Here is a 16,496-nt window from a genome sequence, read left to right on the forward strand (position 1 = left end):
TTGGTGCTAAAAAGTGATGAAGAAATCATGACAAAGAGTTGCAGCTCAAGATGGACCAAAGAAAGCCAAAATATTACAAGTCAAAGGCCAGAATAGCATGCTCGAGCGCACAAAATGGATGCTCGAGCGCGTTCAAGCAGGGAAAACAGCCAAATTGAGCAATCCAGGACGCTCAAGCGCACAAATGCACGCTCCAGCGCCCAAGATCACATGAATCCACCATTGAGGAGCGCACTCGAGCGCACAAGTGGATGCTCAAGCGCGTGACGGCAGGCAGAATCCAGTAATTCATGCTCAAAAGGACGCTCAAGCGCCCAGTAGCGCGCTTGAGTGCCCTAACACGCACCAGTCAGCCAAAATTTAATGAGATTTAAGGAGATTTGCCTCAAGATACAGATTTGTACTATTTCTTGAATGAAGCGGAAACAAATCAGTCTTGATTTATCAACTAATAGAGATCTCTGGAAGATTTGAAGAGGGATCATAACAAAGATTCGAAGCTCAATCTGTCACCCAATCTTCAAGATCTTAAATAAGAAAAGGAAGCAATTAAGTATTTTATTGCAAATTTGATAGGGATTCATGAGAAGATTGGATGGAGGATTAGGAGATATGGCTTCAATGGTTATAAATAGGGAGCTGAGGGTCAAGAAAAATAGACTTTTACACTGGAACAAATCCAGAGAATTACACAGAGACTTGAGGGAGGAATCCTGTTATGGAGCGTTGGAGCACTGAGGAACCAAGTCAACATTACACCAATGGAGGCTTGGGGTTCTCTTTTCTTTATTATTGCTTTTGAATTCAGTATGCTAGGCTAGACTTTTATGTAGTTAAGGGTAGATGGAACCCAATTGAATCTTTATGTTTATGAATTAAATTGTGTCTGAATTCTTTTCTTTTTATATTTGAATAAATTTATCTGTCTTTAATGCTTTCTATGAGTTTTCTACTTATAGATTGATTTAAGGGAATTGTATGACAATAGGGATGTTGGTGCATGAACCCTGACTTGGTAAATTTATCACAATCCTTGCGATCTAGGGATAGACATAGGGCAATTGTGCAATCTTTAAATTCTTGATCTTAATGCATGTTTTCTTGGGGAATAATCGGGAAACTAGAGTTCTTTCAAGATCATATAGATTTAGGGTAACAAGGAATTGAGCCTTAATTAACTTAGACATAATTGATTGGCATTATATTAAGAACAGATTCTTGGCAGTTTAATTCATTGCATATAGAGGAGATTGAGGGAAGTCAAAACCTTAACTACGCTTGTTTTACATTCGTAATCAACCCTCATCCTTTCCAATTGTTTCTTTTTAATTCTGAATTTTCTTAAATTGCATGTTGTTGCTTGTTTTTTAATTTTAAATTCTTCAATTACAATTCTCTCAAATCCAATTCTTGATTGTCCAACTAAAATGTGATTAGCGAACTAGTGTTTGAAAATCCGATCCTCGTGGGAACGATCTCGTACTCTGGTACACTTTATTACTTTACGACCGGTGCACTTGGCGAGTCGCAAAACTTACCCCTGGGGAAACAAAAGTCATACTCTAGAACTTTAAAAATTGGTTTGGAGTCACGGCCAATCTCGAAAACTACAGAAGCTACAACAACACAAAGTATAACCATTGAAGTATTATTTGTACGTTGTAAAGATGCATTTGCAATAAGTGATGGCCACAAAACAAATTCTATAGCGAAAAAACAACTAGTAGTATTGAAACCTATGATAAGAAAATACAAATCAATCTCAGCCAGTGCATCAACATATCATGAATTTGTTAAAAAGTAACAATTACATTGATACCAGCAAAGAGGCCAGCAACGAATCCAGCGGCAAGAAGAGAGACAGTGGTAAAGATGCATTTGCAATAGGTGATGACCACAAAACAAATTCTATAGCGAAAAAACAACCCTAACAGTAGTATTGAAACCTATGATAAGAAAATATAAATCAATTTCAGCCAATACATCAGCATATCATGAATTTGGTAAAAAGTAACAATTACATTGATAACAGCAGAGAGGCTAGCAGCGGATCCAACGACAAGAAGAGAGAGCATTATGGTGAAACTCTTGTCAAAGAAAGAACCAACATATTTGGCAATGGAAATTGCGATTTCCACATTAGGACCTTCTTGACCCAAGGAATTATCGGTTCCTAAAGTAATAGAAGCTTCCATAGCCTTCACGAAAGGGCGTGAAGCGGATTTGAATGGATCTCGGTCCACATCAGAATCAAAACGCTCTCTGCAATTACATGTCGAGTTTGCCTCTGGTTGTAACGTGGACCAGGACCACGACAAACCATCCTCTTACACAACTGAAGACCTCATATTCATTATGGAATATATATTTTGATTATGACAAAAAGGTTTACAAAAAGTCTCAAATTAAAGATGGAGTTTGAAGACAAAAGTGGTTAGGTATTTTTAAAAATTTTGTTACACACTATATTATATCATACAGTATCTCCCTAAGCTCCAATGCATATCATTGCATTACATGCATTTAGTTGGATGCATTTCATATTCAAAATTAAATAAAAAAAATTTGAACCAAAAAAAAGTAAAACAATTAAAAATCAGTTTGCTTTTAATATAATAAAGTTACTTTAATTAGTTTTTTGATTAGCTATCAGGTCTCGTGGGTAAGCTATATTAAAATAATAATAAAATTCAATTTAAATATTTTCTTCCAATTTGAAAAACTATGTTATCAGAGATGCCCCATATTGTTAGATTTTTGGGAAAACGATAAAAGAAAACAATATAATAAGTAGTAAAAATAAAATCAAATAAAAAAAGTACTACTTTACCAATATTTTCTTCTGTGTGGCATATATATTGATATACACGCTAAATTCATTTCTTCAATAACCGACTTGACCTGAAGAAAAAAAAAAGCATCACTTTATCATTTTTGGTTTTCGTCTTCATCAAATACAGTCTTCCTCAGGATACACTTTCGCAAGGGCTTATTTCTTTTATACACATAATCGTGTGCAAACATTTTTCTTTGAAGAAGGCTTAAGAAAAATTGTGAGACAACCACTACATTGAGTGGTGAGCATTTTCGAGAAAATGATTCTGGGTATCAGTTCTTTCTTGGATCTGAATTGTGATGTTGTTTCTTGAATCTGCATTACACTGGTCTTTCTTGGATGCACTTTATTCTGATCTCTTTCTTGGATGCTGCACTGGTGAGTTTACACAACACATGTAATCTGAGTTAACACAAATTGGTATTACAGAGATACAAAAATTTGGGGCTTTTTACGGTACACTCAAGAAACTCAAATCTTTTATGAATCTTTGATTTGAAGCATTTAATCTGAAATTTCCAGATTTATTATTCATATGATTTAAGGATTTTGAGTGGTATAATCTGAATATTAAATCTCTTGAGTTGTTCATTGATTTAGAAATTTATTGTTAAAATTCTGAATCTAATTTTTCCATTTACATTGTGATATTTTCTGTTTAAATCAGATCTCTTGGTGTCCATTGATTAGGAAATTAATTGTGTAATATCCAAGCTCCTTGTGCATTAATTTTAGAGATTTTGATAATTAGGCATGTTAATAATTATACATGTCATCACAAAGTCTAATCATGATAAAATAAATCAGCATCGTCATCCACTACTCCAAGGCGGGGGACTTGCCCCTAGAAGCATCACCACTACTCTGGATACCTGAAATGATGTCCCCAAACGGGGTGAGATAACACATCTCAGTAAGCTCAAGGTTCATAGAGGATCCTATAATCTCCTGAGCCCACTTCCTGCATGACAAGTCAGATATAAAGCATATAATACAGGCATACAACATAAACATAGCATCATCATATCATCCTTGTGTAACCCCAGGGTCAAAGCCATAAACGGTTACACATGTGTGACTCCAGGGTCAAGCCATAGACAGTCAACACAACCTCAATATGAAATAGCTCCCAGAGTCAAGTCATAGGTAGTCTACATACCATGATCACTAGCCAGGATTCTCATAACATATATCATCAGTGCATCATCATAACATCAAGAATCATATAACACCTATATGAATATGAATGAATGCACATGTACATTACACCACATACTTTCATACAATACAACCATAATGCCCACCATCATGGTGGGACCACAAGAGAGAGGAACAACCAGAACTAAGAGCTTACCTTAGTAAGCTTATCACAAGCCCAACTCTAACAGTAAAACACGTGTGCTCCAATAAACCCTCAAGTGCCAAGTCCTCTAGGCAAACCTAGAGCAGGAATCATTTACATCATTAATCCTCAATCACTTAATGATTCCACATTTTATTCTTACATGCCAATAATATGCTCATTACAAGTCTAGACTATTTATTACTTAATTACATGTTTGAGTGTATTATGAAGTGTTCACTTAGTACACAATCAACCACGTAGTTTAAGCACTTTACATAATCTTAGAATCACACTCTAGGATCACTAAGGTAACTTATATTATTTTCAACTCATCCAAGCCATATATATAATAATTATAAGTTACTAAGGAGTTCCCATAAGCCCACTTAGCCTAAATCTTGCTTTTACGGTTTTCCTGTAACTGTACATACTTCTGTTTTCTAGTCACTGTGCACAACCCAATTTTTATAATATTCTAATATTTTATTATGTTATTCTAGACTCAATTACCTTTCTAAAAAGGTATCACAAGCCTCATTTGAAGTTTTCTAGCTCCGGTTATCACCGTTTGAAGTTGGACAAGCAAAGCTGCCTGCCAACGCCAAACAGAGCCCTAAACATCCCTCAACATTTCTGAGATTCTGGACAATATACTAAAACAATTGCTCTAAAATTTGTATACATAAAACTAGACACCTTCAGCTTTAATTTTATATATCATGAGCCTAATTTGAGTAAGAAATTAATGAGGAACAATTCGTGGAAGATGCAACCACGTACAGCCCCTGCACATGGCCTCCCAGGAGAGTCTCCATGCAATCGGACCTATAGAAAGCTACACATATTCAAAAGGTACCAAATTTTGACACCACAAATATGACATCTCAAGATTCAAAATTATGTATGGTACATCCCTATTAGACCCCTGTGGAGGGAGATATGTTCTTCCAAAGTTAGCCTAAAAACTGGTCATTTAACCCGAAGTGTGTTTAATTAGCAAATCCTAATTATCTTTCGTTAGGAACTGTAAGTCACTTTAATTTTTGAATTTTTCTATTATTAGGTTACTTATTCATTCTCACATAGTCACATTAGGTCTTAGTTCATTAGGCTCACTAATTACATAATTAGTGCTTCTAAACCTTAATTAAGTCTAATTTTAGGGTTTAATAATTAATTAGTGTATTATGCATAGTCCACCTCACTTAACCACTAGATTAGTGTCCTAGTTAGGTCTTATGATCAATTTCAACATAGTGACCCTAATTTAACTTCACAAGGCCGAATTGTTTAGGGTGTAAATTAGGGTTTTTAAAGCTTGTTTCTTGTCCTTTCTTTAGCTAATTAGTCCCTATACTTAATTAATCCACTAATCCATGATTTTATTATTTTTAACACAACTAATCCACCTTATATTCATGAGGGAATATTTTATTAGTTAGGGTTATTAGGTGTTTTAGTCATCCTTAATCAAGATTAGTATGTTTCACTTAGAAATAACCCACTTAGTTAATTTTTCTTAGTTCCTCTTAGGATTTTTCCACACTTAACATTTTTTAGTCATCAAACCCTATGTTCCATGGACATGGCCGAATTTCATAGGTGTCCTTTTAGGGTTCATGTTCATCTTTTTACATGAAATCGACACAAGGATCCAAATGTAGCACCTTTACACATCAAACCAACCATTTCTTGGTTCATAACTCACACACCCTCAAGAACAACCATCAAAACCCTTACTTTAAAAAATTTTCAACAATATTCTCCCCATCCAAATACAAGACCGAGGCATTAAAATGAGGAGGGAAATCTTTTTGGGTCATCTTTTCCCAAGTTGATGCTTACATCTTCAAGCTCACATCTTTAGCTCCAAGCTCACATCTTTAGCTCCAAGCTTCACATTTTACCCACAAGAATGCTTCTTTAAACAAGAACACACCTTCAAAAACATGCTCAAGAGTTAGAGCTCAAAAACACAAGAGAGAAAGATGAGGTTTTTCAAGAAAAGTTTAGGAAACTTATATTAGAACTCAAGAGTATCAAGCACACAAGTGATGTTCTTCAAGAGAACTCAAGAACACAACTCAATGACTCCTTAGAACTTCAAAATCGTGGCTGTACATGGTGGGAAGGAACATGAAAATCTTGCTTCACATCATGAAAATGGTATGGTTGTGAAGAGGAGAGTGATGGGAACAAGTTTGGGGAAGGAGGTTTGGTGATTTGGTGAAGTTTTGGAGGAGAGATTCTAGAGAGAAGTGAGAGCAAATTCAAACTTTGAATTTTAGAGATAGAGAGGGGAGGTGGGCGGCTGATCTGAATGGGAAGGGAGGGGAAGGTGCCCTAATTAGGGTTGCCATGTCACTTTAGTGGCACTTTGTCCTTTAGTGAAATCCGGTGTAATTTTTATCTGAACCGTTATCATATTTTTATCCGGAAACACCCAAGACTCTAAATTTAAGTAATTAACCTTAATTTTGTCTAATTATCATGTTCATAACTTAAAAATTTGATTAGTAGATCACAGATCCACTAACAATTGTTTAATTACACTATAGTCTTTACCGGTGTTCTTAACTGTACCCGGATTTCATAATCTTCTTAACTTTAATATTATTGGTCTAATTATGACTTTTTAGACATATATTAGTCTTTCTTTTCATTTTCTCATCTTTTTTTCATTCTGGGATTCTATCGGTTGCTTCAACAGCAGTACAAAATATCTAGCAGAAGTGACTTTTCTAAAATACCACAATATGGGTATCAATCTTCATCAAATCATATACTAACCTCATTCATGATGTTTATATCATTTTATTACCTCTCTAACTATAATTTGCTAACTTGGAGCTATTCTACTGACTGTTACTGCGTCAGCAGTCAAAATAACAGATGAAAATTCACCTGTGTAAAATATCCTCAATATGGATATCAAAATTCTTAGAATTTCATCCTCATTCCATTTATGACCATAAGGTCCTCATCATAACTCTGTAATTTAAAACTCATATAATTAGGGTTATTATATCCATTGTTTTACTCTTATATTCAATTCTGTCCAAATAGGATAGCAAGCTCATTTGCAACATCTTCCTTTATAATATGTCAATTAGCAATTATTGATGAAATATAAAATTGTTGTGATCAATGCTTGATCTTGCTAATGTGCCTAGAAAGGCAAGTGTGGAAGATTATGTTGTAGGTGTTTGAGAGAAATTGGAAATGAATGAAAAGATGAAGGTCACATTAAAGATGCTAGCAAATTGAAGGACCTCTTAAATAAGCCCAAGGACCTCTTAAATGAAAAAAATTGAACCAAAAAAATAATAAAACAATTAAAAATCAGTTTGCTTTTAATATAATAAAGTTACTTTAATTAGCTTTTTGATTAGCTATCAAGTCTCGTGGGTAAGCTATATTAAAATAATAATAAAATTCAATTTAAATAGCTTCCTCCAATTTGAAAAACTATATTATCAGAGATGCCCCACGTTGTTAGATTTTTGGGAAAACGAAAAAAGAAAACAATATAATAAGTAGTAAAAATAAAATAAAATAAAAAAGTACTACTTTACCAATCTTTTCTTCTGTGTGGCATATATATTGATATACACGCTAAATTCATTTATACAATAACCGACTTAACCTGAAGAAAAAAAAGCATGACTTTATCATTTTTGGTTTTCGTCTTCGTCAAATACAGTCTTCCTTAGGATACACTTTTGCAGGGGCTTATTTCTTTTATACACATAATCATTTGCAAACATTTTTATTTGAAGAAGGCTTAAGAAAAATTGTGAGACAACCACTACATTGAGTGGCTAGCATTTTCGAGAAAACGATTATGGGTATCAGTTCTTTCTCGGATATGAATTGTGCTATTGTTTCTTGAATCCGCATTACACTGGTCTTTCTTGGATGCACTTTATTCTGATCTCTTTCTTGGATGCTGCACTAGTGAGTTTACACAACACATGTAATCTGAGTTAACACAAATTGGTATTACAGAGATACAAAATTTTGGGGCTTTTTACAGTACACTCAAGAAACTCAAATCTTTTAGGAATCTTTGATTTGAAGCATTTAATCTGAAATTTCTAGATTTATTATTCATATGCTTTAAGGATTTTGAGTGGTATAATCTGAATATTAAATCTCTTGAGTTGTTCATTGATTTAGAGATTTATTGTTAAAATTCTGAATCTGATTTTTCCGTTTACATTGTGATATTTTCTGTTTAAATCATATTTCTTGGTGTCCATTGATTAGAAAATTAATTGTTTAATATCCAAGCTCCTTGGTGCATTAATTTTAGAGATTTTGATATATGTCATTGGTTTAATTTTCTGCATATGACATAAATTTGTGGAGCTTAGTTTGATATTACCGTGATATATTTGGTATGATAGGACACTGTATTTTTAGATTATTTCATTTGTTACAGTTCTGAAAAATTATGTATTGATTGTTAAAGTGGAGTAGTTTCCTGTTGTAAATTTGTTCTAGGTGTGTGGGTGCAACCGAGTGAGTTGGCGACCTTGTGCTTGACTTGAGAGTGTGTCTGAAGGCCTTGAGCCTCAAGAATCCACTAGGGAGAGTGGAGGTCTTGTGTGAGAGGAGTTGGTGAACTCCGTAGGTTCGGCTTGAGAGTATTCTCGGAGCTTGGAGCAGTGTATGCACTAGGAAGGTTTTTGATATTTTGTTTGATTGCTTGTGTGACGTGTGTTTGTAAAACAAGTATACTTGTGATAAATAATATATCTGCAACTACTTCAGTCTGGATGTAGCACCCTACTTAGGCTTAGTGGGTGTGAACCACGATATTTCGTGTGTCTCTTGTCTCTCTGATTTAATTTCTGAATATTCTATTTTGAGACAAAAAGTAACACGGCTTCTGGTTTGTTATTGTTTCTGCTGTAGCAATTTTCTGATATATTTTGAAAGTGTTGTAGGACCTTACTGGTTCTGATATCATTGTTGTAGCACTTAAACTGTTTTTTGGTATTTGGAATTAATCATTTTCTGTTTTAAGTAAGAAAGGTTGTTGCTGCGTTTGCTCTGTAAAATAAAAGGTCAGGTACATTTTCTATTGATATACATCATATAGAAATTATTTTGGACATATAGGGACCTAAGGTAAAATTAATAAAATTGTTATAGTTGTGTGATTGTTATCTGGACTGAACTTACAAAATAAATTGATAATTGTCAATCTTGTTGAATTGGTGTGGTGATTGAGCTTAATTTTTTAACTTTGTCTAGACGTTACAGATTTAAGGATCTACTACGAAAAAGTTTTAAAAAAATTGAAAACACCTATTCACCCACTCTAGGTGTTCTCCCATATCCTCTTGTAAAGAAGCACTTGCCCAACAACAATAACCACTTTGGCAATCTCAGTAAGCTCCCTCAGCTTCTTCCTTGCTTCTCGCCCGTTCTCTTCTTCCATTAACTCCCACAATGCTTTTTTTTTTTTTTTTGAATACAAGAAAGTTTAAGTGGGGTTAGACACTGGTATCCCACTAGGGTCAGGGAAGACCCCCCAACCTCTTTGAGGATTTCCGGGAGGGATTACATATCACCCACCAACAAAGTTCTCACATCGATCAGCGAGGTTTGAACCCACGCCCTTGAGGGCTATGAACCAAACCCTTAGCCAACTGTGTCCACCTTTGTTCCAAAAATAAAAATAAAAAATTCCAAATTCTTTTTTTTTGGGGGTAGTTTTTGCTGGTTATTTTTTTTGTCTCTACCCTTTTGCATAAAAAAAATGACACATGCTAGCTCTTAGAGAGACGCTAATCAATATGCTTCCGTTTTGAATATGTAATTATAACTATCCGCTTGGACTCATTTTTCAAATTCAAACTTAACTGTTTTCTCAACAATAACGAATAGTCATATTATTAATTCATCAATTAATTATATTTAATTTTGAATTAATTATTAAAGCGCTAAGTGGATTGCATCTCCCCATAGGCGAGGCAATAGGTTGTGATTTCAAATTCAAGTTTTAAAATAAAAAATAAATGAAAAATGTGTAAATAAAAAGTATAGTGTTAACTCCTATTACTAATGGTAAAATTATCTTGTTTACAAAAAACAATGGTAAAATGTTAAGAGTGTTGCACTCTTAAGGCTAGGAACCAGAGAACAAAAAAGAAGAATCGTTTATTATTCAAGATAATTCCACTAAGGGCCATGTGTCTACATTATATACCCCCACATGCTTCTAACTAACAATGCCACCTCATGTAACTAACTAGACACCTCATCCTATACATGGTGACTATCCAATCGACTAATACTATCAGTAATAGTTACAAGTAATTCAATCGACTAATATTATCAGTAATTCAAGGGTACAAGTAATCCTTGCTTCATGAAGGAGCACTTCTCAATCTTGTTTCCTTCTTCGTATCATTCGCCACTGCTTCTAAAGGAACCTTGTCCTCAAGGTTCAAGCTTGGATAATGCAACTTCAAGTCTGCCTCATCTTCCCAAGTAGCATCTTCAGGCAAGGCATCGGACCACTGCACCAACCACTGCTTTTGTTGGCTAGTTTTATTGTTGACTTCTCGAGAGATCAGAACAGATAAAGGTTGTTGTACTGGAGAATTGTAATGAAGTAAAACTGGAAAGGTAGGAACCAAATCCTTATGATCACCACGAAAAGGCTTCAAAACAGACACATGAAAGGAGGGATGAATGGTGCACCCATCTGGTAACTGTAATTGGTAAGAGACTGGGCTCAACACACGACTGATAGGAAAGGGACCAAAATACCTCTTGGATAATTTCTGGTTGCTCCTTTTAGCCAGTGAGATTTGTCGATATGGTTGAAGCTTCACCAAAACCAAATCTCCCACCTTCAAAACAACATCCTTTCGATGCCTATCAGCTTGGATCTTTATCCTGTTTTGAGCATCATGCAAATGCTTCTTCAGATTAGACAGCAATTCATTCCTATGAGATAATGTCACATCTACAGCCTCCACTCGGACTGAACCTTCAGGGTAGTGAGGGATCATGGTTGGCAGCTTCCCATATAAAGCTTGGAAGGGAGTAATTCCAATGGAAGAATGAACAGCAGTGTTATAGTGCAATTCTGCCCAACTCAAATAGAAAAAGCATCTATGATTTTCATCATGGCAGAAGGCTCTTATGTATTGCTCCAGGTATCTATTTGTGACCTCTGTTTGGCCATCAGATTGGGGATGGTAGGATGTGCTAGTTCGAAGAGTAGTACCACTGTTCTTGAAGAGAAGTGACCAGAATTGACTGATGAAAATGCTATCTGTAATCACTCAATTTTGTCCTCACATGAAAATAAAAATAAAACATGGACCATTCATTTTAGGACATATTTGTTATTATTACTATTTTATATATAAAATATATATATATATAAATATAAAATAAAAGGAAAGTAAAAAAGAAGATAAAAAAATATAAAAAGAAAAAGAAAAATAGGCTTCTTAATGACAAAGAAACATTTAAGGGGAGGTCGGTTCTCAAACCACATACCCATCACTCATTATTACTTTGTTAATCATCCCACGTGATGTCAATGTTGTGCAACACAATAGCTGTGTCAGTTTTGAGAAACAGAAGAGCAGAGATAGAGTAGAGTGAGTTGCAGGGTTCATCTAAAAAAAAAAATATTTTTTTGAAGAGCAGAAAAAGTTACACCGCCAAACCCATGGTATAAAAAGGGTTCGTACTAAGAGAGTAAAAAAGGAGGGAATCAACTACATGCATTAGGTGAGGCACAAATACAACAAAATCACACACACTGATTAAGAGAGAAAGCTGGAGCTTGATAAAAAAAACCAATTCTGGTCAAAAAATAACATGCTATCAGCAGCCATCGTGGTGAGTCGTCAACCGTTTGCTGCCACCTAGACTCCACCCACCGTCGTGCACAACCCCAATCCGCGAGTCGCCCATGTTAAAGGCACCTCTCAGTTTTGTGGAATAATTCCCTTTATTTATTGTGCACTCTCCCAGGTTAGTGTGCAAATTTAACTTTTAGCTTATGTTGTGTTGATACTTTAGATTTTAAATATCTTATGATTGTTTATCGCTATGCTTTCAATTGACTATCTTTTATTTTTTGACCGAATACATCAGTGCACCAAAATAAAATGGACTGGACAAAGATAAAAATAATAGTAAAGTGAAGTGCACATATGGTAAAACTCCTCACATATTATCGTTTTCCATGAATCCATTGGTTTTGGTTTTATATCGTTATCATTTGTAAACGACTTTGAGGTGTACGTAGCTTTACATGAAGACTAAAAAAGATTGGGCACCATTATCACTGTTAGCACGTTTGGTGTATTCTTGGAATAGAATAAAATAATGTTCAAAAAATGCAAAAAGCAATAAAAAATATTTGATGAAAAGCATTGTCAAACCAATGTCTGTAGGTTTACGTACGTAGTAACCATTGCATTTGTTATAATTTTATTTGGAAAAAAACTGAAATCCTTCTTGAATTGAGAGTAAATGGTTTTTCTCTCTGATGATGGTTATCAATATATTTTTTAGAATCATTTCGACTGGGACAGTCCGGTGATTTTAATCCGTTTAGTAATAATAAACAAGTAAACAAAAAAATCATAATTTTTATTTAAAATTATTGATTTTGGTTTCATTAAAAAAGATAAAAATTAATTTTTTTTATTAATTGAAATGGGAGTCAGCTGAGCCGTGACGGCTTGTTAACCCCACACATTTTGTTTTGACTCATTTTTGCCGTGACGGCATGGTGATTCAAAATTAAATCAAATTTATCATAAAATGTACGATAACAAAATTAATAATATGAATATTATTATTCTTTTAAAAGAAAGGATTAGCTGAGTTGAGACAGCTTGTTAATTCTGCAATTATCATTTCGGATTATTTTAACTGCGACAGTTTGATATTCCGAAACCATCAAATCCAAAACCTTCAAATTATTTGTTTTTAAAACTACTTTCAAAATTAAAATCAATCAACACACAAATATTTTCTACAGAACGACGTAGCTTTGAGTTCCCTATTGTACCGAGGGATACGTCGGAGCGGGACTCATCCCGTCAAGCACAAAAATAAAATTTCAAAATTAGTTTTCTTTTCCAACGATCAATTTTATTTATTTAGGGTGAAATAAATATTTAAAATATTATCAATAATTTGCACAATTAATATAAGGTAACCGTTTTTAACGGACGGTGTAGGGCGCTAATACCTTCCCTACTCGTAATCGACTCCCGAATCCATTTCTTTTGTTTTCAAAGACCAGTTGTCTTTAAAAAAGGTTTTTCCAATGTTTTCCTAAATAAACTTTGGTGGCGACTCCATTGATTTAACCATTCAATATTCTTGCGCCGTCACGTCGCGATACGGTTGCGACAGCTGGCGACTCCACTGGGGACTTTTCAGAGAGTCAAGCCTATTTTATTAATTGTGCAAATTATTCATAAATTTTATTTATTTTGTTTCACCCATCTTTTTTGTATTCTTTTATATCTTTTGAATAAGTGTCATTATTGAACATTATGTGTTGATGGTATATATAGTTGCATAAAGTATGTATCTTGTTTGACCTTAACCTCAGGGTAGACGATTTTTGCTCTGTATATATCCGGCCTTGTTATTGTTTTGCAGCCTTGAGACTTTAGTTATTTTAGGATGTACATGTATGTATACTCCTAGCACACAACTCACACACGCTTACGAGTGGGGCCCTATACCCGGGTCTGAGTGAACTTAAGATAGAAAGGAGGTTGTGTAGTGGTATCCATTTTGGATGTACATCCTGTTTGGTTATCATGAAAGCCTCATCTAGAGCGTGACTATTTCGGGATTATAGCCATTTTGGACGTACGTCCTGTTTGACTATGTTTTCGAAATAAGATCTTAGCTCTAGAGACCAAGGTTCCCGTAGTTATAGAACCACCAAAATGAGAGGTCTCACACATTAGTAAGACCTTTTGACCTGCAAAATAAGAGTAATGCAACTCAAAAGAAATTGATGATGTGAAGGGAGCATATCTCCTTCTTACTCTTATTCTTATTTTCTACATATTTCCTAATCATCATGAATTCATATTTCAACTACTCATGCAAATGCACAATGACATAAAAAAAAATTAAAATTTTATTTTTTAAAAAAATTTGTACTCACTCAATATTATCTTCGTCATTTTTTTTAAAAAAAAAATTTCAAAAATAAAACATCATGCATCATTCTTTGTACTCACTCACCCACATTATCTATCTTACACTATTTCAGGAATGTTTGTTACGGAACTGTTGAATTTTAGTTTGATCGTGAGTATCATTATTATAAATATGGGATCAAATCACCGTGAGACACAATCATCAATGTTGAGGAAAACTCTGCATCTCAAAGCTAAAAAACCTGAAACGGAAAGTTTGAAGGTTCTGGGCCGCATGTTAAAGAAATCGCAACAGTTGACCCTCGCTAGAAAGTATGGGAATGTCCTGGATTTATTGGAGGTGGATGTTCAAGTTGAGGCAATCACTGCAATTGCACAGTATTATGATTCACCTCTACGATGCTTTACTTTTCAAGATTTTCAGTTAGCCCCTACATTGGAAGAATTTGAGCGAGTCTTCGGGTTATCTTTAGAAGAGGAGAAACCCTATCGTTACATTGGGCATTATCCTTCCATGCACGTTGTTGCTGAGATCTTGAAAGTTCAGGTGAGAGAGTTACAAGAAAGGAAGCAAATTCGGAATGAAACTGAGGGATTTCCGAGAAAGTATCTTGAAGAACATCTTCACCACTTAGCATAAGAAGGGGAATGGGACACTTTCATTGATGTGTTGGACCTCACTATATATGGCATTCTCATATTCCCTAATATTGATGAATTTGTGGACTTTGCAGCCATTGATGTATTTGTAGCACGCAAATTCAAACGTGAAAACCCAGTCCCAGCCATTCTTGCTGATGTTTACTATACCTTGAGCTTTTGTCATGAAAGGAAAGGGAAGTGAATCTTGTGTTGTTTACCAGTGTTGTTCATATGGCTCACTGCTCACATGTTTAACAGAGGATACAAAGCGATGTGCCTGATCGCTGATTTTCGGATGTATCAGTTGAAAGCCAAAAGTGGTCGCGAGTGGGTGGAAACTTTAGCCAAGCTTGAGGGAAAAAGTGTTCGATGGTATCCTGAATGGGCAAGAATAGAAGCTTTGGTTTACCAATGTGGGGATTTTCCCAATGTGCCTCTGCAAGGTACTCGTGGATGTATAAATTACAATCCATCTTTGGCATTACGACAACTTGGTTATGCTATGAAAGAGGCTCCTACTGAAGACATGACCATTCCTTTCCTCCTTTATGATCTCAGCCCTGAGAATACCACAATGATCAAAAGGGTTCGAAATGCGTGGGACAAGGTAGTACGAAAGGGTAAAGAATTGGGGGTAAGAAGCTGTGATTGCAAAGAAAACTATCGTCAATGGGTTAAAGACCGACATGTCGGACATTGGAACGAAAAAACATTGAGAGAGACCATAGTTTTGAAAGGACTAATAAGAAGGCTAGAAATGAAGAACACCTCAAGCTCAAAACACAGGATTGCTTAAAAGCAGCAAACAAGGAATTGGGACTTCGAGGGCAAGAAAGGGATAAGGCCCTGGCTGAAAACCAACAAATCAAGAAGTCACTTAGAAGCAGTAAAGCAACTGAAAAGGATGCATTAAGACAAGCGGCCCATATACAACAACATATGGAAGAAGTAGTGGCCGGATATCAGGATGTGATCCAGAGAGGGCAGGAAGACATGCAAAGGTTAAGAGACCATATTCAAGAGCAAGAAGCAGTCATTACTGAGATTAGAGAAGATGTTGCTTTCTGGATGACTCGTTTCTCAAATTGGGTCAAGATTGCTAATAGGGCAATCATAGATGTTCCAGATCTTTTGAAGATGGCCGACATGATGGTAAATCCCCTCAGCACCCCGATGGAGATTTGTGACTTCATAGATCATTGCAAAGATTTGGTTAGGGAAATGAAACAATTGGTCAGTGGGGGCATGTGAAGCAGTGTATGAATATGACCACTTGTATTTTGTTAGAGAACGTTTGTATTTTGTTATGAAATGATTGTAATATGCTTTAGTTCTCAACAAAGATGTTTTGCTTGTGATCCTATATTTATATGACCTAGTACTTTCGAACGTGACGTTCTGAGAAACGGTCTTGAAATGAATAATGATACTCACATCAATGCAACACACGTATCAACAGTTTTCCGACAAGCTCAAAAAGGAAATAGTAGTACCATAA

This window comes from Gastrolobium bilobum, unplaced genomic scaffold, assembly GCF_033153095.1.
Source record: "Gastrolobium bilobum isolate Gb01-03AN ecotype WA unplaced genomic scaffold, APGP_CSIRO_Gbil_v1 utg16265, whole genome shotgun sequence".
Lineage (NCBI taxonomy): Eukaryota > Viridiplantae > Streptophyta > Magnoliopsida > Fabales > Fabaceae > Gastrolobium > Gastrolobium bilobum.